Source organism: Palaemon carinicauda, chromosome 3 (genome assembly GCF_036898095.1).
Source record: "Palaemon carinicauda isolate YSFRI2023 chromosome 3, ASM3689809v2, whole genome shotgun sequence".
Classification (NCBI taxonomy): Eukaryota; Metazoa; Arthropoda; class Malacostraca; order Decapoda; family Palaemonidae; genus Palaemon; species Palaemon carinicauda.
Window position 1 is genome coordinate 155,701,339 of NC_090727.1, and position 26,307 is coordinate 155,727,645.

General features: G+C 40.4%; 1 long non-coding RNA gene across 1 annotated transcript; it reads right to left on the minus strand.

Annotated features, from left to right (window-relative positions):
- Nucleotides 1-4,589: 4,589 nt before the first annotated feature.
- On the minus strand, nt 4,590-25,119 carry LOC137638702 (uncharacterized). Its single transcript, XR_011044169.1, has 3 exons — nt 24,866-25,119; nt 12,512-12,588; nt 4,590-6,564 (listed from the first exon to the last, which is right to left on the minus strand). It is a non-coding gene; the product is annotated as an uncharacterized lncRNA (long non-coding RNA).
- Nucleotides 25,120-26,307: the final 1,188 nt, after the last annotated feature.

Consider the following 26,307-nt stretch of genomic DNA (forward strand, 5'->3'; position numbering starts at 1 on the left):
ACTCCAATAAGGATGGATTTGAAAGAGAAAGGCCAGAAGTTCGGAAGGAAGGCTTTAGCTTCTTGCTTTCTGCAGAGGAAGACACAAAAAGGAGGAATCCGACACCTATTTGATTTATCCCAAATCATGCAAAATTCACAAGTTGAGGTAAAGAAGCATTGCTTACCATGACAGGTGCCAGAAGGACCTTCCTCCAAGATTGGGACAAGTTCTCATATTCACTTGAGAAATGCTCATAATCCTAAATGCACTAAAAGCAAAGAAAAAGCACAAGACACAAAGCGAAGCACAGCATAGACAACATCGAAGCAGCGTTTGATTGGAATGGCAACCCTGATATAGCTACAGCCTCTAGATGCTACGAATTAAGAGGCAGAAAATGCAGAGGTTAAATGACTCAGTCGTTCACAATATGTGCCCAGTGTTATGACAGCTCCATCCAGTTCAACAGGCAATGAGTTAAGAGTTTCCATACGCAAATAGACCTTCCCCTGCCCGGAAAGGGTAGGTAGACTTGATGACCCGATCAACCTCAGAATTTTCTTTACATGAAAACTGCTTTATCAGGATTATCAAGGTATGTCTATTTCGTTTTGAAAGTGGTACTCCTAACATATAGCGTGCACTTGGGTGGCTCGGAAAGACACCACCAATCACACATCACCTCCCAGTCATCTGAGCATGGAGAGGTTCTCCACTGCCAACACTATGACAGATAAGATGAATATCTTCATCAAACCTAATGCTTCACCTGGATCCAAATGTTTACGAATCTGGTATAATTATAAATGAAGGATCTGAATCTTGGCCCAGCTCCTGACGGGACTGGTTCCTATTAAGAAATTCATTAGAAACTCATCCTTCTTTGGACTCTCTTCCTCTTACCATTCATGACAAGAGACAGACTCGTAAGCAGACGGTACATACATACATACATATACCAAAGGCACTTCCCCCAATTTTGGGGGGTAGCCAGCAGACGGTAAGGAAGGAAATCGGTCGTTATGTTCTGCTGAAACAGATTCGTAATATGACTGAAGAAATAAAGGAATAATGAAAATTAGATCTTTGCAATTTAACATTATTTCTGAAATAAGTGGCATTTTACCCCAACTTTCCACTTAAAAAAATATTCATATTCATAATATAGATAAATAGTAAGCTAAATGCAAACCGTTGAAGTGATAGCTGGTCACAATAAGAGGCAGGAGAGATACCTCTTAGAATAGGAGATACAGTTTTGCACTCCTTTTCTTATTAGATATTAATGTAATGTTCTAACTTCTAATACCTGTTACTAAAGCAATGGCAAGCAGCTCTTCTAGGAGTAGGACACTCCAAAATCAAACCATTGTTCTGTAGTCTTGGATAGTGCCATAGCCTCAGAACCATGGTCTTCCATTGTCTTGGGTTAAGAGTTCTCTTGCTTGAGGGTACACTCGGGCACACTATCTTATTTTTTTTCTTCTTGTTTTTTAAATGGTGTTGGGCAGCCTTAATAGAAGGGCCATGGATGTCTAGAGGTTTTTCAACAGGTTGTCTTTTCCTTATGTGTTTTTCTTTTCAAGATCATCCTTACTGTCCGCCTTTCAGTTGAAATGGCTATCCTGAAGGTTATTTAGCCTTGCTTGGTGTATTGGGTCTATGTTAACCAGTTTTTCTAATGTTTTTTTTTCTATAGTCCATGGATTTGATAAATTACTTTCTAATTCTGTCCATATTGTTTTCGTCAGTCTTGTTAATTTGATTTGCAAGTTGTAAGTAGGATGCATCTTTTTTTATTACCATCAATTCTTACGCTGTCAAGACATATGGAGCAAAATCTGGGACCAGTATGTCTTGAATTTTTTCAATGTCGTCTACTCTATTACAATATTCGAGGTCTTCATGCAAATATTCAAGACATTACAGTTGTGTTGAGACAATATGATGTTCTTTGGTGCTCCAAAACTTTGGATTCTAATATGAGGTACTTATCTGTGAGCTTCTTACAACTGGTTTTGAGTAGCAAATAATTTTGAAAAGGGATGCCTTTCCTAGGGACAGGGGAATAGCAGTGTATATTAGGACCGAGCACCCTGCTTCTCATAAGTTCTGCTATGAATGTGGATGTCATGAGATTCAGGTAATACAAGTTTGTGGCAGGCACAATTTTTATATGAGTTCTATCTATCAGAATCCAGACATGGATGATTCTATCTTCGATTGTCCTCTTACCATTATGGCTAAGATACAAGATGATGATAAAAAGGCCTCTTTTGTTTTTCTTGCCAATTTCAATGATCACCGTTGGGAGTGTTTAAATTCTGGTTCTCCTACCAATCGACACAGCTCAAGACCTTTAGACTTTACCTCCGAATCAGGCTGCGAGCAAATCTCAAGTGAAGCTACTCACAGGTCTGGTAATTGCTTGGACCTTGTATACAACGACTACCCTGGCGTTATAACAAGTAAGGTCAGTTCTCCAATAGGGACATCTGATCATGCCTTGATTTCATTAGTAGTGAAGACTGAGCAGCCTGTCCTGATGTACTATACTCATTGGGATTTATATGAAATCTCAAGCAGACTGGAATGGGATTTTGAGTGATCTTTGGTGGTTGAATTGGTTACAATTGCATAGTACTGTTGATCCTGTTGTCCCTTTGAATGAGAATCTAGTCAAAATAATTGATAAGCGTATCCCTTCTCGTATGCTAAGGTGCCAAGTGAAGGACAAACCAAGGTTCAATGAGAATTGTATACGTGCTTATTTAGAGAAGCAGAAGGCCTATCATCTTTGGAAGGGTAACAGATCAGATTTGACTTGAATTAACTATACTCAGCTTAGAGCTTTTGGACAAAATTTATGCTTCAAATTTATACTATGTACAGTAACCATAAAAGAAGCCTTTTTGGTACAACCCAGGAACATAAGTGCTGGACTGCCCTTAAATCTGCACTCTTTGGTGTAAATGCAACAGTTCCTCCCTTACTTGAACCAGATGGCTCTGTTGCTCACTGTCCACAGGAAAAGGTAATCCTTTTGGCCGAGGTGTTTGACAGTAAGCAGAGTAATAAGAAACTTGATCTTCCTCATTCCTGTTTTCCTTAGGCTAAACTAACTAGTTTAGCTTTTTGATCTCGTGAAATTACAGCTCTCTTGATGAACCTTGATGCTTATGGAGGTGAAGACCTAAATGGTATTTTTCCTTTGCTTTTTACAAAGATTGCAGATTTCTTAGCTCCAAAGTTATGTTATTTTACGCAAGTTAGCAAGAAGAGGAGTTTTCATCACTTGTTGGAGAATTGTTAATGTTACTCCACTATATATATGTATGTGTTTGTGGTTGTTCAAGTCCAGCTGATTACAGCCCAATTTCCATAACTCCCATATCTCAAGTTTTTTAACGTTTTTTAGCAAAACATCTTGAGAGATTTGCTGAAGGTAATCATCTGTTCCCTAGTTTGAAATTTGGTTTTCGTAAAGACCTTGGAGCATGTGATGTCTTATAAACAATCTCCAATTCTGTACAGAAATCTCCTGATTGTGGTTAGGAAGTTCATAAGATTGGCCTTGATTTTAAGGCTGCCTTTGACCGTGTTAATCATGAGGCCCTTCTTTTCAAACTCAAACAGTTGGGAGTGGGTGGGTTGTTTGTTAGCATTAATATTGTATTATTAATTAATAGATAACAGTTTTTCTTGATGGGCACCATAGTGAGTATAGGAATGTGATATCTAGTATTCCTCAGGGTAGTGTTCTTGGCCCATTGCTTTACACACTATATACACATGACATGTGGTTTGGCCTAGAAAACAAGCTTGTTGCATATGCAGATGATGCTACTCTCTTTGCATCAATTTCATCTGGGGTTGCTGAATCCCTTAATAGAGACCTAGCTAAAATTAGTGCATGGTGCAAATTATGGGGCATGAAGTTGAATCTTAACAAAACTCAAAATATGATTGTTATAGGTCAGGGACAATTGCTCCTCAACATCCAGATTGCAACATTTATAAAGTTTCTTGAACTCTGTGACTTAGAATTTTAGGTGTAATTCTCTACAGCAAATTGACTTGAGAAACACATTAGGTCTGTCTTCTTCAATTGCAAACAAAATTGCTTATTGAAAAAGTCTTAAGATTTTCAGAGATCAATCTATTCTGAAGAAGTTTTAATTCTTTCATTCTACCTTGTTTCGAGTATTGTTCTCCTGTCTGGTCTTCCGCTGCTGATTCTCATCTTAATTTGTCGGAGGAACTCACTGTCTATTAAATTTCTTATTCCTGATCTAGATATTAATCTCTGGCACTGTCACATTCAATTAGTCCATTACCCATTTTGCATAAGATTCTACAAAATTCTGATCATCCTTTACATTTATATCTTCCCAGACAGTTCTATCGTGTTCATAATACTAGGCATGCAGTTAATTCTAATAATCAGGCCTTCTCCAACATGAGGCTCAATACTACTCAGTATTCTAGGAGTTTTATTCCAGCTGGGACCAGGTTGTGGAAGGATCTTCCTAATCAGTTCGTTGAATCGGTAGAACTTCAAAAGTTCAAAGTTGCAGCAAATTTTTTTATGTTGAACAGGCTGACACGAGTCTCTTTTTATAGTTTATATGTTATTGTTTTTAAAATATTTAATTCTAATTGTTCATTATTTCTCATATCGTTCATTTACCTATTTCCTTTCCTCACTGGACTATTTTTCCCTGTTTGAGCTCTTGAGCTTATAGCTTCTTGCTTTTCCAACTAGGGTTGTAGCTTAGCAAGTAATAATAATATCATAAGCCTCTAAAGATCTCTCAAGATTCTGGAGAGGAAACCAATGCTTAGGGAAACCATAGTTATAAGGCAAACCTAGTTTGCGAGAACGTGATGGGAATTGCTAACTTTCCTCTTCCACCACGGGTGCCTCACGACTCAGTGGGGATAGTAGTCTTAACTCTGGAGTCCCTCCAACGGAAACATCTTGTTGAACATGCCTGTCCATTTTCCATCATTCTGGTTGATGTGCTGGGACGTGGCTCCTAAGATCACAATGTGCGTAATCCGACATTCGCCTGGATGTGCGTGTCTTTTGAAGATAAGGTTTCAGGGATTTCTCAATATGAAAAACTGAATGGAAGTTCTCGCCGCATAGAATGACACGAGTCTCTAAATCCCGTTGGGAGGAGAAAGAGTAAAGTAAAAATATCATTAAGCTTCCTATGACGAAAAAAAAATATTCCCATTGGGAGAAGTTCACAACCTACAGTTTTTACATGGAGATTCCCTTGAACATCTCTTGTCTAGGCGAGAGAGACAAAGAAGATGTGTGTCTATGTCTGCCCGGCTCATAAGAATGCCACAACAGTCGCTATCCTGTCCAGGGCACGAATGTGAATACCAAGTTTTACCAGACATAAGCACTCACTTATAACTTACAGATAATGAATAGTAACTCATATGACTGTGAATTAAGAAAGAAAACACAAGAGAACACAGCACTAGATGAGTAGGGAAATAAATGCAAAAGGCTCGATCGTAGGGAAGTGAGAGCACAACCTCTTCACTTCGCGGCCAGCAGCGTTGTGAAGAGATGATGTAAGCATGTGTCCTCTTGCTTCTTGTGCATACGATGTTTATCCAGCAACAGAGCATGACACAATCAACCAAAACTTTGATAGGCCGGTTGTAGAAAACATGATTAGTTACCCCAAATAAAAGACTCAGAAGTTTGTATCCGCGTAAGAACAAAACTTACAACACAAACAACGAAATGAATTTTATGTTCTTTGAGCACTGAAATAAAAACATCCCAGCAAAATCTTTTTGAAATATTTTAAAATCGTGTCAGAGGTTATTGTTGTTCACATGTTAAAGTTGAACAAACCAAATATTTCTGTAAGAATAATAAATCCCATAAAGACAATATAAAGAAAATGCAACAGATTAGTTTCCAGTGAATATTGATAAAAAAAGAAGAAAAATCGAATGATTCTATAAGAACTTACAAAACATTAAAATTGAAATATTGCATTCAATTCCACCAGTTACAAATTTAAAATACATTATCCCCTTAGCTTGACTAGATTTCTTTACAAAGCTAAATTATTATTTCTTTTTTTTCTCTTGTTACAAACACAAGATTTTAAGAATGCATTACAGTATTAAGAAATGTTTACTTAAGATTTTTCTGTAATAGATTTACTTGAGTGATTAATTTGAAATTGTACTACTCCCGCATCTACAATGTTTTTATCAAAGATCTTGAGGCAATTGTAACCTTAACTAAGAGTACATTGTATTTTATATTAATTTCAATGAAATTCAAGAAAAAGACAACAGTTACATGTATCTGCCAAAATTACATTGAAAACTTAGATTTTAAATTGAATTCATATTAAAAATTATTCTAAATCAAACACATTCTAGAAAACATGGTAAATATGAACAATTAGTTATAAAATATTAGAAGTGATGACTTTAAATCTTGAATAATAGGAGCGACGACTTTATATATACAGTATCTTGTATGTCCTCCAAAAGCTCGAGAATTTCCATTGTCGGTGCTCATCCATCAAAAAATATCTGTAATAAAAGGAAAATTGTCAAAACTGTCCCAACCTTTCTTATTTCAGCTTTTAAAGTTGAAGAGTTTAATTATTCAAACAGGTTACTTTACATGGATGAAACTAGCAAGGCCATAAACATTGGTTGAGAAAAGTTTAAAATGGAATGACCCAATGTTGAGAATAGTTAAAATTCAAACAAAAAGGTAAATCGACAAAGAGATGAAGACATACAAATAGCAATGATGATTCAAAGAAAAAATAAGACAATGATGAATACTGTACAACTATTTACACATCCTTTCAAACTGACGCCATACTGTGCAGTACATACATGACCATTTTTCACTTCTATAAGAGGGAGTGAGATGTACAGCCTTAACCCTTTTACCCCCAGGCTATTTGGAGATTTCCAACCCTTAACCCCCAGGGCGTTATTTTTTTTCCCAGCACATTTTGCAGTATATTTTTTTTTAATTGCTCTAACAGCCTTAATTTTTGTCATAGAGAGGTCAGGTTGGCCTCATTCTCTTGGAAAATGCCTGAAGTTTCTCAAAAAATTATCAAAAATATGAAAAAAAAAACAAATTTTCTAGCATTTTTTAGCAAGGACGTACCGGTACGTCCATGGGGGTAAAGGGATGGCTTTTGTGAAACGTACCAGTACGTCCTTTAGGGGTAAAAGGGTTAATATTACTATAATTATTATTATCATTATTATTATTGTACAGTCATTTCATTATCATCTTCATTTTTATCATTATTATTATGATTATTTCTTGCTAAGCTACAACCTTAATTGGAAAGCAAGATGCTGTAAGCCCAATGGCTCTAACACATAAAAATACCTGTGAGGAAAAGAAACGGAAATAAACTATATGAGAAGTACTGATAAATGGATATAAAGTGTTAAGATCAGCAACAACATTAAAACAGATCTGTCATATATAAACTATGAAGACAGATTCATGTCACTCTGGTCAACATAAAAACATTCATTGCAAGTTTGAACTTCTGAAGTTCTGCCAATTCTACTGCACAAGAAAATAACACACTAACAGGGTTACAACTTGGTACACAAATGCCTTCCTCATCCATGTTAAAGTTTGAAGGCCACTTGCAAGCGGCAGAGGCAAGGGGCAGGACAATTTTCTAGAATGACTATTGGAAATGTTCTTGCCTAGCTCAAGCTCAACAGTTTCTTGTAGAGTGAAGAAAAAAAAAAGAGAGAGAGAGAGACCTGACCGATTGCAATAATTACAGAGGCATAACACTTACTGTACATGAGTCATGAAAATACCGGTATATAATATGCTTAATCTAAAGAGACTGGAGAAAGATTGACGAAAAGCTGAGAGATGAACGAGCAGGATTTAGAAAAGGTAGAAGTTGCACTGACCAGATTTTCATTTTGAGACATGTTGTACAGCAAAGCGTAGAATATAGAAATCCCCTTTTGATGGGGTTTGTGGACTGAAAAAGCCTTTGATAGTGTGCACCGGCCAATTTTGTGGAGAGTCCTGCGTTACTATGGAATTCCTCTTAAATATGTGAATTTGATTAAGTCTGTTCATGAGCATAGCAAGTGAAAAGTTAATGTTAGTGGAGTCTTATCAAGCGATTTTCCAGCGAACAGCGGAGTACTCCAAGGGAATGTGTCGTCACCTATGTTGTTTATTCTCCTCATGGATTCTGTGATGTGTAGAACAGTCATAGATGGTGGAGAAGGATTGGACTGGATTGGTGATAGGAATTTAGCAGACCAGAGTATGCTGATGAGGCTGTCCTTGTTAGCAGAACATTACAGAATTTGCAATGCTTGCTTACCAGAATGCATGAAATATCAAATGAGGTTGGGCTGAAGATAAGTAGAAGAACGACAGATGAGAATGGAGTATGCAATGTTAGATGAAATATCATAGGAAGGAAAAAGGATTACAGTGAACCCTCGCTACTTCGCGGTTCGACCATCGCGGATTCACCACTTCGCGGATTTTTTTCATAAACCATATATATATACATATTGGTAATAACAAAATCAACATACTGTACTGAATAATCAATATAATCGATGCAAAAACTAACCTATACACAGATGTGTACAGTAAATGCGTTTGTTTCTTCATTATGATCAGAGAAATGTAAACAAAACATTGGTTGCCATTTTTTATCGTGCTTTTTGGCGTGTTGAGGAAACGCATGATATAAAATCGCCTTTAATATTTGTGCCTGTTTTAGTTTAGGGTACTGTAGTACAAGCATTAAGTGTTCTGTACATTAAAGGGTATTTTGTTAACAGTACTACGTACAAGGGAAGGTTTTTAAAGTGTGAATATACATGTTAAATAAATAGGTAAATATGGTGTCCCTACTTCGCGGATTTTCACCTATCGCGGCCGGGTCTGGAACCTATCTACCGCGATAAACGAGGGTTCACTATGAGGTAGAATCTTGTAAGCATTTAGTAACTATGATCTCCAATACAGTAGAGTTTAGTGAAAGATTGAAAAAAAGCAAATCAGACAGTGGCTAAGTAAGTAAAACTTGGAAATCAAATCGCCTGAAACTGCATATAAAAATCCGACTATACATCAGTTTAGTGAGATCGGTGTTACTCTATTTACATGAGAATGAAACAATCTCTAATATATTTAGTAGATTTGAGCACAAAGCCTACAGAAGGATATTGGGAGTTAAATGGCAGGACAGGATTAGAAATGAAACTATTAGAGAGATTACTTGAGTACCATATGTTGACGAGATCACGATGAGGGGTAGATGGAGATGGTTTGGCCACTACCAAAGAAAGATTAGTTCACCAAATGTTCAGTTGGGCTCCACAAGGCCCTAGAAGAGTTTGAAGATCCAGACCTACATGGTTGAGGACAATGAAGCGTGAAATAGGAGATGATGAATGGAGAAGTATTTAATTAAAAGCTCAAGATAGAGACGACTGGTGAAAGCTAACCGAGGCCCTTTACGTCAATAGGCGTAGATGATGATGATGATGATGATTACAAAATAAAAACAGCAAATATACTGTAAGTCTTTTCTATTGTTTATGCTTGTAAGCTCTTTCAGACTATGTTAATGCTTGTAAGCTCTTTCAGACTAAGTCTATGCTTTCCATATCAGTTGATTAAAGCAAAATACTGATTATTTTTCAAGCTAAGAGATAATCATTACTTGAACGAATATTTCTATTTTACCATATCAAAGTATATACCAGTAGTTTTTTAAAATTACTTTTCTCATTTCATTTACTGTCAATTTTAATGGCATATCGAAGTTTAGAGGTGTTTCATATCTGATGCTGATGCACAATTTCATGATTCTTGTTTAAAAAGCTTTGGAAATTATTGAATTGTTCTTTCTTATAATTCTATAAGTAATATGTCATATTCTACTTAACATCATTTGTAGCAACCAAGGTAATTGGTTACAAACCGGCAGTTTACTTTCTTTTGGTAACAATTGTTTCATCATTCATTCTCATTTGCTCTTCTAACTTACTGAACCAGAAGTTGCGATACAGAGGTAGAGAGAAAAAGACGTTAATCTATTTTGATTTAGTCTCAATAGAAAAACCGAATTTGCATTATACACAAAATAAGTGGTGAAATTATTTTTCATTGAAGAAAATTCAGTGCTCGCACAATATGCTGGATTGCAAGTGTTACACTAGTATATGTGGTATTGTTGTAATTTACTTCATTAATTTAAAGCCCCAAAAAAGGGATATTGACGAAGGAAAAATCTATTTCCCGGCACGACCTGTGTCGCTTCGTGAAATGCTCCTCTAGCACCATTTCTAAGGCCTAATTATTGCTGAATATACCAGAGAAAAAAAAAAAAAAAAGATGCATGGAATGCCAGGAATAAACCTAGCTCGCTCACTCATTGAGTGTCAGTATAGAAAATCATAGATCCCTCACCAATTAGACCTCTCCCTCATCAACATCCCCCCTCTCTACCCCTACATCTCCCCACCCCCCCTCCTCATTCCTCCTCAGCACATAAAAGAATAATTAAAATGTGAAAAACATAAAACATATCTGCTCTCGGAAAACTGCGAGAGAGAGGAGTTCGGGGTGTAGATTTACATGAATTTATAAATCTGCGATGGATTGAGGGAGTGATAAGTGAACCGTGATATGACTAGCAATCTCCTGGACTGGTGTTTGAGTCCTGCTCAAGCTCGGTACTTACTTGTACCATCTGCAACCTCATCATCCTTTTGAGCCTGTAAGTCTACCTGCTTAGTAATCAGCAGCCATTGCCTGGCCATCCTTGGTCCTAGCTTGGGTGTTGATCATATGTATATATTATTATTATTTTTATTAAATGCTAAGCTACAACCCTAGTTGGAAAAGCAGGATGCTATAAGCCCAGGGGCCCCAACAGGGAAAATAGCCCAGTGAGGGCATTGTCCTGCTTGATGGGGCAATATCACTGTCCCTTGCCTCTGCCACTCTTCAGTGGCCTTTAAACCTTAAAAGCTCCTCAGAGGCATACTATGCAAAAGTTTTGCTTTCCAAGTCAGATATTAAGCTTCTTTTTGTTTTGGCTGAGACAGCGACAGTTCTGGGAAAGACTACAAGAAATGGATTTTATATTTATATCTAATTCTTAAGGATGAGCAACCAAGTGTACCATGGTATGTTTTAGTGACAAAGAAAGGTATTTGCAATGAAAAAATGAATGGAGAATGAGTGTTCAATGAATATGTTTGTAGGAAATATTTTGGGGACAATGAAAAGACACTAAAGGTATCATACTCTTGAAAACAATTACCAAAGGTGAGCATTAGGAGTGAATAGAAAGAAAATGTTGCATGAAAGATGGAAGAATGTACTAAGTGGCTAATTCATAAAAAAAAAAAAAAAATTTATTTCGAAGATCCTCACTAGGCTAAACTAGAATGTTAAATTGATTAAAAAACAAAAGATTGACTGACGATGATGCCGGCTATGATTCAGAATGCCAAGAGAATCAGCACGATGTGGGCTTTAGACCTAATTCGCGAGAGGGATACGTATTTGAAAGAGGTTAAACACTGGTTTAGGATGTCTAGGCACTGGCAGCCACAATTTGACACACCTAAACCCGTTACTACTACGACTACTACCCCAAAGTTATCCCAACATGAAAGGGGTTGGTCGCCTGATGCACACTCTCCAACGTCTTCCATCAAAGGCATCCTCTTCTAACAAACCTCCTCTCTCCAGATCATCCTTCACCTTATCTCACCATCTAATTCTCTGCCTCCTTCTTGATCTTCTCCCCCTTACAGGTTCCTCCCAAGCCCTCCTTACTCCCTTCCCACCATCCATCTTCAACATGTGCCCACACACACTCCATCATGACACTCTTTTCATCTAGGTAATCTCCACTACATCTGCCATTCTACTTATTTCTTCAATTTGCAGTCTTTCAAAACTGACACAGTATTCCCATAAACCACCCTCGCATTTTCATCTACGTTCTCCCAAACTTTTCTTCCATACCTGATAAACCAGTTACTCTTCGGTTGTAAATTTGTAGTTTTCTTTCTTATACCATCATTACATGCTGAGCACCAGGGAGAGAATATACAAAAGGATAGAATTTCGTGCTAAGGTGGCAACGTATGCATGGATGAATGTGGACGAGCATGCAATCTCTTACTAAAATGAAGAGAGGGTAAAGTCAGAGAAAGAGAAGATGGTGGAAAGGAAAGGAGAGGAATAAAAATTAAAGTAACACAAAACAACGCTAATGGTGAAGAGTAAAGAAGCAGTTAAGAGTTTGACAACATTTGAAAAATGGAAAAGTTGGGTGCGAACAAAAGCAGGACTAAGTTTCCGAGGGTAAATCTTAACTGGAAGGTTGACGACTCAAAGTATCTGACGACCGACATCAAATATGGATCTCTGCAAACATGACATGATTGGAATTTTATCCAATACACTTTTCTCAATACTCACCTTGACATGTTTTGCAAAAGTTGGCCTCAGGTCACTACACATCGCCTAAGTATACATAAGGGAAGACCTTGGCTCATCTGCAATAAAGAAAATAAATTACTAGTTGCATTTTAAGTGATGTTAGCAATAAATCTTACTCAATGCATAACAGGGGAACTCTCAAGGCAATTGTGTGAATGCTCAAGACCCACATATTTGACTTTTAATACTGTATCACATTCTTTAAAACTAATTTGTATTTTTCCTAACTATACAAACCTGAATTCTTTAAAATGAGATTTGATTTAAGCGCATTAGCAGGTAGTTAGCGGCTGGTGGAGGGAGAGCCCCGGCCCTTCTGCCGGTGCAAAGAACCTTCAATTCGACTGTGTCTGGGACTTTAGGTGAAGGCAGAAAGTTAACTTTGAGGAGTCAGGTTTGTATCATTACTATTATTACTTGCTAAGCTACAACCCTAGTTGGAAAAGTACGATGCTATAACCCTTACAAGGGCTCCAACAAGGAAATCATCCTAGTGAGGAAAGAAGATAAACATATGATAGTGTGCCCGAGTGCACCCTCAAGCAAGAGAACTCTAATCCATGACAGTGGAAGGCCATGGTACAGAGGCTATGGCACTAACCAAGACTAGAGAACAATGGTTTGATTTTGGAGTCTCCTTCTCGAAGAGGAGCTGCTCACCATATAAAGTTTCTCTTCTACCCTTACGAGGAAAGTAGCCACTGAACAATTACAGTGCAGTAGTCAACCCTTGAGTGAAAAAGAATTGTTTGGTAATCTCAGTCTTGTCAGGTGTATGAGGACAGAAAAATAGGGCAGACTATTCGATGTGTGTGTAGGTAAAGGGAAAATACAAATTAGTTTTGAAATTTGCAGCTTGTCCCCCCACAAGTACAAACAACCTTCGTCCTTTAATATGACTTAGGTGGGTGAAGTCCCTCTTACTTAACTGGATGGATAAAATCCAGCGATAGCTATGCTCAGACAAGATAATGTAAGGAACGTGGCATCCTAGACACCTCACGAACCAAGATCAAATGTACCGTAGGTTCAAAGACCAGGAAACCAATACTATTGCACTAAAAATTCCCTGTCTCAGACTAGTGAATCTGTTAAGTAAGGGCTGTAAATATCCATCCTCCCCTTCAAAAGGAGGATGGTGGAATGAATGACCACTTCTATTTCAACATTAACAGAAAAATGTTATTTTCATTAGTAAAATAAATTTTTGAATATACTTACCCGATGATCATGTAGCTGTCAACTCCGTTGCCCGACAGAAATCTACGGTCGGGATACGCCAGCGATCGCTATACAGGTGGGGGTGTACTCACCAGCGCCATCTGTGGTCAGGTACTCAAGTACTTCTTGTCAACAAGACCTCAATTTTCTCCTCGGTCCACTGGTTCTCTATGGGGAGGAAGGGCGGGTCCTTTAAATCATGATCATCGGGTAAGTATATTCAAAAATTTATTTTACTAATGAAAATAACATTTTTCAATATTAATCTTACCCGATGATCATGTAGCTGATTCACACCCAGGGAGGTGGGTGGAGACCAGTATACATGTTAACAAAGAAGCTAAGTATCCCGTATTTCATTTTTATTAGTTATTCAAAATAACAATATAAAATAAATAAGTACCTGGTAAGGAAGTCGACTTGAACCATTACTCTGCCTTTAATAAGTACGTCTTCCTTACTGAGCGTAGCGGTCCTCTTAGGATGCTGAACGACTCTTAGGTGCTGAAGTATAAAGGGCTGCAACCCATACTAAAGGACCTCATCACAACCTCTAACCTAGGCGCTTCTCAAGAAAGAATTGACCACCCGCCAAATCAACCAGGATGCGGAAGGCTTCTTAGCCGACCGTACAACCCAAAAACAACAATAAAAGTAATCAAGAGAAAGGTTAAAAAGGTTATGGGATTATGGGAATGTAGTGGCTGAGCCCTCACCTACTACTGCACTCGCTGCTACGAATGGTCCCAGGGTGTAGCAGTTCTCGTAAAGAGACTGGACATCTTTGAGATAGAATGATGCGAACACTGACTTGCTTCTCCAATAGGTTGCATCCATAACACTCTGCAGAGAACGGTTCTGTTTGAAGGCCACTGAAGTAGCCACAGCTCTCACTTCATGTGTCCTTACCTTCAGCAAAGCAAGGTCTTCTTCCTTCATATGAGAATGAGCTTCTCTAATCAGAAGCCTGATGTAGTAAGAAACTGCGTTCTTAGATATTGGTAGCGAAGGCTTCTTAACAGCACACCATAAGGCTTCTGATTGTCCTCGTAAGGGTTTTGACCTTTTCAGATAGTACCTAAGAGCTCTGACTGGGCAAAGAACTCTCTCCAGCTCGTTACCCACCAAGTTGGATAGGCTAGGGATCTCGAACGATTTAGGCCAAGGACGTGAAGGAAGCTCGTTTTTAGCCAAAAAACCGAGCTGCAAGGAACATGTAGCCGTTTCCGATGTGAAACCTATGTTCCTGCTGAAGGCGTGAATCTCACTTACTCTTTTAGCTGTTGCTAGGCATACGAGGAAAAGAGTTTTTAATGTGAGGTCCTTGAAAGAGGCTGATTGGAGCGGTTCAAATCTAGATGACATCAGGAACCTTAGGACCACGTCTAGATTCCAGCCTGGAGTGGACAACCGACGTTCCTTAGAGGTCTCGAAAGACCTAAGGATGTCCTGTAGATCTTTGTTGGAGGAAAGATCCAAGCCTCTGTGGCGGAAAACCGCTGCCAACATACTCCTGTAACCCTTGATCGTAGGAGCTGATAGGGATCTAACGTTCCTTAGATGTAACAGGAAGTCAGCAATCTGGGTTACAGTGGTACTGGTTGAGGAAACTGCATTGGCCTTGCACCAGCTTCGGAAGACTTCCCATTTGGATTGATAGACTCTGAGAGTGGATGTCCTCCTTGCTCTGGCAATCGCTCTGGCTGCCTCCTTCGAAAAGCCTCTAGCTCTTGAGAGTCTTTCGATAGTCTGAAGGCAGTCAGACGAAGAGCGTGGAGGCTTGGGTGTACCTTCTTTACGTGAGGTTGACGCAGAAGGTCCACTCTTAGAGGGAGAGTCCTGGGAACGTCGACCAGCCATTGCAGTACCTCAGTGAACCATTCTCTCGCGGGCCAGAGGGGAGCAACCAACGTCAGCCGTGTCCCTTTGTGAGAGGCGAATTTCTGAAGTACCCTGTTGACAATCTTGAACGGCGGGAATGCATACAGGTCGAGATGGGACCAATCCAGCAGAAAGGCATCCACGTGAACTGCTGCCGGGTCTGGAATCGGAGAACAATACAATGGGAGCCTCTTGGTCATCGAGGTAGCGAACAGATCTATGGTTGGCTGACCCCACAGGGACCAAAGTCTGCTGCAAACATTCTTGTGAAGGGTCCACTCTGTGGGGATGACCTGACCCTTCCGGCTGAGGCGATCTGCCATGACATTCATATCGCCCTGAATGAACCTCGTTACCAGCGTGAGCCTTCGATCTTTTGACCAAATGAGGAGGTCCCTTGCGATCTCGAACAACTTCCTCGAATGAGTCCCCCCCTGCTTGGAGATGTAAGCCAAGGCTGTGGTGTTGTCGGAGTTCACCTCCACCACCTTGTTTAGCTGGAGGGACTTGAAGTTCATTAAGGCCAGATGAACCGCCAACAACTCCTTGCAATTGATGTGAAGTGTCCTTTGCTCCTGATTCCATGTTCCCGAGCATTCCTGTCCGTCCAATGTCGCACCCCAGCCCGAGTCTGATGCGTCCGAGAAGAGACGGTGGTCGGGGGTCTGAACAGCCAACGAAAGACCTTCCTTGAGAAGAATGCTGTTCTTCCACCACGTTAGAGTAGACCTCATCTCTTTGGAAACAGGAATTGAGACCGTCTCTAGCGTCATGTCCTTGATCCAGTGAGCAGCCAGATGATACTGAAGGGGGCGGAGGTGGAGTCTCCCTAACTCGATGAACAGGGCCAGCGATGAAAGTGTCCCTGTTAGACTCATCCACTGCCTTACTGAGCATCGGTTCCTTCGTAGCATGCTCAGGATGCACTCTAGGGCTTGGTTGATCCTTGGGGCAGACGGAAAAGCCCGAAAAGCTCGACTCTGAATCTCCATACCCAGGTAAACGATGGTCTGGGATGGGACGAGCTGGGACTTCTCTAAATTGACCAGGAGGCCCAGTTCCTTGGTCAGATCCATAGTCCATCTGAGATTCTCCAGACAGCGACGACTTGTGGGAGCTCTTAAAAGCCAGTCGTCTAAATAGAGGGAGGCTCTGATGTCTGCCAAGTGAAGGAATTTCGCAATATTCCTCATCAGTCGCGTAAACACAAGAGGTGCCGTGCTTAGGCCAAAGCACAGGGCTTGGAACTGGTACACAACCTTTCCAAAGACGAATCTCAGGAAAGGTTGGGAGTCTGGATGGATGGGGACGTGAAAGTATGCGTCTTTCAGGTCTAACGAGACCATCCAGTCCTCCTGCCTGACCGCTGCTAGGACCGACTTCGTCGTCTCCATCGTGAACGTCTGCTTGGTGACATAAGCATTGAGCGCACTGACGTCCAGCACCGGTCTCCAACCTCCTGTCTTCTTGGCTACCAGGAAGAGACGGTTGTAAAAGCCCGGGGATTGATGGTCCCGGACTATGACCACTGCCTCCTTCTGTAGCAAGAGCGACACCTCTTGTTGCAACGCTAGCCTCTTGTCCTTCTCCTTGTAGTTGGGAGAGAGGTTGATGGGAGATGTAGTTAGAGGGGGATTGAGGCAGAACGGAATTCTGTATCCCTCCTTCAGCCACTTCACAGACTGAGCGTCTGCACCTCTGCTCTCCCAAGCTTGCCAGAAGGTCTTGAGTCTGGCTCCTACAGCTGTCTGGAGAGGAAGGCAGTCAAAACTTGCCTCTTGCGGACTTGGAACCCTTCTTGGACTTGCCACGGTGACTGTCTGCACGGGTACCTCCTCTGCTGGAGGTTCTGCCACGAAAGGGCGGGATGAACCTAGAAGCAGGTGTATCAACTGCTAAGGGGCGGACGGGTCTAGGCACGGAAGGTAAGGTTTTAGCCTTACGTGCAGAAGAAGCCATGAGGTCATGCGTATCCTTCTGGATAAGAGAGGCAGCCATCCCCTTAATTAACTCCTCCGGAAACAGACACTTGGAGAGAGGAGCAAACAGCAACTCTGACTTCTGGCAAGGGGTGATACCAGCAGATAAGAAGGAGCACAGATGTTCTCTCTTCTTGAGGACCCCTGATACATAAGAAGCCGCAAGCTCGCCAGACCCATCCCGTATTGCCTTGTCCATGCTGGACATGATCAGCATGGCCGAGTCCTTGTCAGAAGGGGAAGTCTTCCTGCTTAAGGCTCCCAAACACCAATCGAGGAAGTTGAATATTTCGAAGGCACGAAAGACTCCCTTCATCATATGATCAAGATCTGAAAAGGACCAGCAGATCTTCGAACGTCTCATAGCCAACCTGCGGGGAGAGTCAACCAGACTTGAGAAGTCGGCCTGGGCAGAGGCAGGAACCCCCAAGCCAGGTTCCTCTCCCGTGGCATACCAGACGCTCGACTTAGAAGCCAGCTTGGGAGGAGGAAACACAAAAGAGGTCCTTCCCAGTTGCTTCTTGGAATGCAACCAATCCCCCATAACCCTCAAAGCTCTCCTTGATGATCTGGCGAGAACAAGCTTGGTGAAGGCAGGAGCAGTAGACTGCATGCCCAGAGCAAACTCGGAGGGAGGAGAACGAGGGGTTGCAGACACAAAGGGTTCAGGGTACAATTCTCTGAACAAAGCAAGGACTTTGCGGAAGTCTAAGGAGGGTGGTGAAGACTTGCGTCCTTCAACATCAGAGTGAGGATCATCCAGATGAGCAGCTTCATCCTCCGAAACCTCCTCATCCGACAGTTGAGCAGTAAGTGGCAAAGGCAGAGCAGCAAGTTGAACGGCTGAATCCTGCAGAACGGGTGCATGCGTACCTGCGGATCCATCATCATGCCTCTGCTGGACAGACTGTGAGCTGGCAACAACAAAAGCAGAGGGTCGGTGTGTGGGAGGGTCTGCGGTGGGCTGAGGAGCATGCGGTGTGGTATGCAGAGCATGCTGTAAGGCATGCGGCTCATGCTGCATGGTATGCGGCTCAAGCTGCATGGGATGCGGCTCATGCTGCATGGTATGAGGCTCATGCTGCATGGTATGCGGCTCATGCTGCATGGTATGCGGAGCATGCTGAAAGGTCTGCAGAGCATGCTGCATGGGCTGAGGAGAATGCCGCATAGTGCTGGAACCCGGCAACTCCTGATGCGGCAGCTCACGCATGTTAGCAGATGGTGCAGCAAGAACATGCGTCTGGCAGTGAGGACTGCGCATCGGTGGAGGAGCTCTCACAGGTAGGGAGTGGGAGCAGGCAGCCGCAGTATCTGCAGAGCGCACAACCTCTGCGGGTTGTAGAATAACAGGAGAGGTGTTAACCTTCTCTGCATGATACTCCTGCATAAAAGCCGCAAGCTGAGACTGCATAGTCTGCAGCATGGACCACTTAGGGTCTACTGTGGTAGGAGCAACAACAGACGGAGCAGAGGCCTGTTGAGGGACCACTCTACCTCTCTTGGGAGGTGTGCAGTCATCAGATGACTGTGGCGAGTCCGAACTGACCCAGTGGCTACACCTGGGCCGTTGGACTAGCTCGGAAGGGACCTTACGTTTGAGCGGTCGTGAGACCCTGGTCCACCGTTTCCTCCTGGAAACCTCTTCCACAGACGAGGAATGTAAGGGCTCATTCGTCTGGGAGTGGAAGGGACGATCCTTAGCAGATGCGTCCGCAACCACTGAGGATACATCCGTGCGCCGATCAAGGCCTGCCGAACCCTTTGGTCCTTCGACATTGCTTCTCCCCTGGGCTTGGGAGCTTGCAAGAGGTCCCGGACTGGGAGGACGACTGGCACGCACAGATGTATCCTCATGCGCAACACTGACACTGACACTATGCACAGCACTAGCACTAACACTTCCCACTGCACTCTTCGCTTTCAGCTCCTTGACATCTGCCAAGAGCTGATTGCGGTCACTAACCAACGACTCCACTTTATCACCGAGAGCCTGAATGGCACGCAACATATCAGCCATTGCAGGCTGAGCACTCGTAGCAGGTTCGGGAGTCACCACCACAGGGGAAGGAAAAGGTTGAGGGGCATGGGGAGAGGAAAAATCCACAGAGCGAGAAGAACTCCTCCTATCTCTCTCCTTCTCTAACCTACGAGTATATCTGAGGAATTCATTAAAATCGAATTCCGAAAGCCCAGCACATTCCCCACATCGATCTTCCAATTGACAGGATTTTCCCCTACAATTGGAACATACGGTGTGAGGATCAACGGAGGCCTTCGGAAGACGCCTATTACAAGTCCTAACACTACATCGCCTGTATTTAGGAACTTGGGAATGGTCAGACATCTTGAATTTTAGAAGTAGTCAAGGGGGAATTCCAAAGTAAAGCAAAGATCGTTAACCAATGAATCAAATTAATATCAAAAGCTTGCTAAGCTAAGTATAAAGCTTCCTGTACAGCGAAGGCTAAATTTCAGAGCAAATACTTCACCAAATCGTGAACAAAAGACTCCAAAATCAACAGCGTATCCATGTAGGTCTTGCCGGTGGCACGACAGAGGAAAAATTGAGGTCTTGTTGACAAGAAGTACTTGAGTACCTGACCACAGATGGCGCTGGTGAGTACACCCCCACCTGTATAGCGATCGCTGGCGTATCCCGACCGTAGATTTCTGTCGGGCAACGGAGTTGACAGCTACATGATCATCGGGTAAGATTAATATTGAAAAACCGTTAGCTATAAATGTTGTTTGCCTGTATCAGCATCCATCCAGTTCCATGGGATCCCAACAGCTATGCCCCAAAGGGAGAGGAAAAGAGAGAGCAAAGGCTCCAGACTTTCACTCTCATCCTAGACTTACATTGTAACCGTCATCTTGGACACAATACTTTGTCCTGCAGGAGAGCTACGGTCACAACAGGACTTGCTGAGCAGCAATTTCAGGTCCAGTGAATATGTACTCAAAGGCTCCTTAGTGCATCCCACAAATAATGCTCACAAAAGGTGGTCCGATGCTTCCATACTCCTACATCTAAAGCTTGAGCTGACGAGAGTTTTTTCTTGAAGGCTACAGTAGCACCAACTCCTTTGATCTCAACGACACACACATAGTTTAACCTGATGAGCCGAAGGATCTCGAAGGTAATGCTTTATTGATAGTCTCCTGCAGCCAAAAGCAGATTGTATTCTTGATGACTCTCCTTGTATGCTCTACATGTACTTCAGAATAAATTCTGTTACCTAGGTCTGGCAGTTTGAGTTATCTCAAGGTAGTGCTTTAGCATGCTTACAGGACACAAATTAACTCCTCCAGATCATCAGTTACTTCCCCGAGTGAAGAAACTGTAAATGACGACAACCTGGAATTAATGATTGATGGATTTTGAGTTTTGCTACAAAGCAGAAACCAAAGATTACAAAGACCAATCTGCAATGCTCATAACGAGAGAAGGAATACAAGCCCATGAAGTTAGCTTATGCACTTATTTGAAGTGAAAGCAAGGAGAAAGACCATGTTCTATGCTAAGGTTCATACGGAGCTCTCTCTAAACCGTGGATAGGTGTGGTAGGTCGTATACGAAGAGGTAAAAAAAAAAAAAAAAAGTTTTTTTGCCATAATTTTTCATCTGTACTGGTTGTGAGCGATATTGACCTGCAAGACCTCAGTTCACTGTGTGCAGCAGTCAGGCGAGGACGCATTTCATCCCAGCCCTTTTCCTTGTGCTATTTCTGAGATACCCTCGGGTTGAGCTCGACCCATCAATACCTAATAAAGGCAAGTTGTGTAATATAAAATTTTTATATAATTATCGAATGTGCAGTAGTGTTTAGGCGTGTATAAAACTAAAAGGATTATTGTAAAGTATTTGTGAATGTCTTCTACCCCGAATGTTTTTATAAAACGGCTTATAATTTCTCCTGTTTTTGTAAGTTTGTATCTTTACGAAAACTTAATTATGATTATTTTATTTGTTTAAATTGCAAAATAATATATAAACTTCATTCTAGCAACCATAATATTTTTCTGCAAATCCTTGAACAATTATATAAGTAAATGACTCGCTGATATTGACATTTCTTTCTCCATTTCAGGTAGCAGATCTGACCTTCCAGGGGGTTGTGGTTGGCGGCCATTTGGCGAGCCTATCCGACACAACCTGGCATAGCTCTATGTGGGGAAAAAAAAAAAAAAAAAAATTTCCCCTTTATAAAACATTAAACAAATATCCATGCGCAGATTCTTTTACACATTTTTGTTGTACAATAATAATACAATATCCAGTAAAAATTCCAGCCACTAACTATGTCATTTACCTACCACCAAAAAATGTTGAAAAGAGGATAGATTTTTCTAGCAAAAAAAAAAAAAAAAAAATTCTCATTTCAGGAAACATGAATCTCGGCAAATGATGCTCAATTATTATTGAATAAGTTCTAAGAATAGTTTTAGTTTATTTCCCTATTTAGATTTTAGGTGAATTATTTTGTAGTCTTTATTTTTTATAATAATTTCTTTAATTTGTAATAAATATTTATTTTGAACTTAACTTTTATTTACTTTTTTTGAAGATTAAAATACTGTATTCCTTGAAATTTGTTCTTGCTATTAACCCTTTTACCCCCAAAGGACGTACTGGTACGTTTCAAAAACTCATCCCTTTACCCCCATGGATGTACTGGTATGTCCTTGCAAAAAACTGCTATTTGCATATTTTTGATAACTTTATGAGAACCTTCAGGTATTTTTAAAAAGAATGAGACCAACCTGACCTCTCTATGACAAAAATTACGGCTGTTAGAGCAATTTGAAAAATATATGCTGCAAAATGTGCTTGAAAAAAAACCCCTGGGGCTTAAGGGTTGGAAAGTTCCCAATAGCCTGGGGGTAAAAGTGTTAAAAGGTTGCGAATTGATTTGTAAACAAATTTTTCCATGAATTTCTCTACCCGAGGTTGACCCACGATACCTACTCAAGGTGGTCAAATAATGATACCTATACAGGGTTAAGGCCAACACAATGGTCACATGGTATGACAATGAAACAATCTCCAATAGATTTAGTAGATTTGAGAAAAAAGACCTCACAAGGATATTGGGAGTTAAATGGCAGGAAAGGATTAGAAATGAAACTATAGAGACTACTCAAGTACCACAGGTGGATGAGATCATGATTTGGAATAGATGGAAACAGTTTGGGCATGCTCATCGCACTCCCAAGAGAGACAAGTTCACCAAACGTTCAGCTGGGCTCCACAAGGCACTGGAGGAATTGGAAGACCCAAGCCTACATGGCTGAGGATTATGAAGCACAAAGTAGATGATGAATGGGTAAGTATTGAATTAAAAGCTCAAGATACGAGATGACTGGTGAAATCTAACCGAGGCCCTTTGTGTCACTAGGCATAGGGGATGATGATGATGATGATGATGAACAGTAATAAAACCAAACCATTTATCACAAACAAAGTATAAAAACTTCAAAAAAACACTGGGAGAGAAAATAAGATAGAGTAGTGTCCCTAAGTGTCCCCTCAAGCAAGAGAACTTTACCACAAGATCAGAGAACAATGGGTTTTATTTTGGAATGTCCTTCTCATAGAAGAGCAGCTAACCATAGCTAAAAAGTGCCTTCTATCCTTACCAGGAAAAAAGTAGCCATTGAACAATTATAGAGCAGTAGCTAAACTCTTGAGCAAAGAATTGTTTGGTAATCTCAGCATTGTTAAGTGTACGAGGAGAGATGAGAATATGTAAAGAATAGGAGAGACTATTCAGTGTATGTGCAGGCAAAGGGAAAAAGGAGCCGTAACTAGAGAGAAGGATCCAATGCAGTACCGTCTGGCCAGTCGAAGGACCCAATAACTCTCTATCAGTAGTACAGTATCTCAAAGGGTGGTTGGTGACCCGGGCAACCTGGTGGCTAGCAGGATGATTGTACACAGCCAATGGCGAGCCCCCCCCCCCATGGGAATGAAACCCCTTCAGTCTCTCAGATGTAAACAATGGACTTGAGTGAAAAACCTACTTAATAGACTGATATGCAAGTTATAATGCCCCAGCTCCTATTAAACATATAGAGAAGGTATTATTGTAGTGTATTACAGGGCAATGTAACCTAGGAAAAAAAACTACTTTTTCTTATAGAAAAAATTACGCTCTCTTCGAAAATGATACTTGTTCCCATTGCAAATTAATAGTTTCAGAAATATATATATATATATATATATATATATATATATATATATATATATATATATATATATATATATATATATCCTACAATAATGGGGGACCCCCAGTTGGAACTCGGGGGTTTTGTCAATTTTACACCACTAAAATAAGCCGGTTAACAGTCAATTCTATTGCTGCCAATTCCTTTTTTGACCGGTGTGACGGTCTGAACGATCCCCCGGTCTCAGAATTCTCCTTGATAATCTGCACATGCGTGAACATTACCGTTTGCCAGTGCATACGAGGTTAACGTTATATTTTCCTGTAATGTTAGCGTCCGCAGCTCAATATTACCGCTTGCCGGTACATACGAGCTTGATATTTTATTTTCATGCGAGCGAAGCGAGCTAATGGCGGAAAAGAACCATTATACAATGTCAAGGAGAATTCTGAGAATGGGAGATCAATCAAACCGTCACACCGGTTGTCAGTCAATTCTATTGCTGCCAATTCCTTTTTTGACCGGCCATGACAAGCTAAGCAGGTCCACAATTCACATTAGTTGCATAATGCACAATGCAATCCTCCCCAAAAAAACCTTTGCATACAGTAACCAGAGAGGGTAATTTTTTCTATAAGATAAAGTAGTTTTTTTTCCTAGATTACATTGCCCTGTAATACAGTAAAATAATACTCCCAGATATTTCATCAACACGCAGATTTGATTCTCCTGTTGCAGCTTCCTCAATGCTTTAGCTACCTGTCTTTTCAGTTTCTCTTACCAGAGTTGAAATGATAAACTCAGCTTCTTCTATCTTACTTATAGCAACTTTCTGTTTTCGTTCGATCCTAAATATGTTTCTGCTTGTTTTCCTTCATTGTACACCATCCCTGTGATTACTGTAATGGCGCCTTTGCCTAGCTCTGCTGTTTCACTAGCTCTCTTATGTTCTCACCCCTAGTGCTCACCCGATGACTATTGTTAGCAACCATATAGCTCACGTTGAATTACTCACACTAAATACACCGTCGTAGGCTCATCCTGTCTGCTTTAAAGCCATTTCTGACTCTGAACTAACCTTAAACTACACGCTATTTGGTTGCTATGATTCCTCTTAGGGTGTGGAGTCACCGGTATGGGCCATGGGGTCACCAGCCTTGCTCGTCCGGCTTTCGCCAAAAATACATCCAATTATTGAGATTGTCCATCCACCTTCATTCATTTCTGCACTCAGCCTCTCACTTCAATTATCTGTGTTCAACCACTACGCTATTTCAGAACACGTGTTTTCTGAGAGTGCTTCGACCTGTCAACTCTAGTGACTCTAGAATCTAGAGTCCGACAGGCCGACTGTCCTGTTCCAGTTTACACCATTTAGTCAATCTTTACAACGGCTCCTATAGGAATCCTGCAACATATTTTAAAGTTCATCATTATTTACACTTTTATATCATTCTAAATTGAGTATCTCCCCCATAGTCTAATCTCGAGACATTTAATAATAATAGCAGACAAATTTATTCTGGAAACCAAAGCTAAATGAATGAATTTAAATAATAGAGATCGTTCCATTGTATCATGAAAACTTTAAGTTCTATTTTTCATAATATAGTTCGTGTATTAATTAAATGATTTAACAGTGTTTATTATTTTGTGGGCACATATATATTAAAAACAGTAAAATTAAACTAATTTGTAGTCACAATTTTATTCAATTGTTAAGATGAAAGCTGATATGACTAAATCAAAAGAAATATCTGACAACTTTTCTCCTGGCACGGACTCTTCATTAAAAAAAAGCTATTGTCTAAGCTTTAAATCATTTTCATATAAAAATATATTTTCTAATACTAGTAGGCTACTACAGAATACAATAATATATAAGAAATAAAATGTATGAGATCCCATTAATGTTTTATCTGACCGTAAAATTAGATCATTTGGAGGGGTTTTAATAATCTTGTTTGGTAACACAAGTGAAAAAGCATTTTCACAAGGATGATGGTGACGTGGCAAAAAAAGATTTTGGTATTATGGCTTATAAGACATTAATATACCATTCTAAAGGCAATGCTAAGTCTTAAGATTTAATATAGATGATGATTAAGGAATGTTCCATCCTAGAGATAGCTAATTATAGATGAAAACCATAAAAATTGAGATTTGTTGTTAGCAGACGAATTAATTTAGGGAAACAAAACTAAATTAAGAAAACAATATCTTATAAATTGGCCCATTCTATCATGTGAATTTGAGTTTTAATTTTGGTACTACTGTTCCTGTATTCTATTAAATGATTTATATATATTTATTATTCAATAAAGGCTCGTAATTTCAAGAAATTCATGGACACAGCTATGGTATGGGCACCTATTGGCAGTAGAAGTAACTATTTTTGAAAACAGATTTGATACTATCTTGCAACTTTACATATCCAAAGAAGGTATCTAGTGCAAAACATGGACTATTCTATCATTGCAATATAGGACGAGTATATTAAAAAATATAATTACTTTTAAT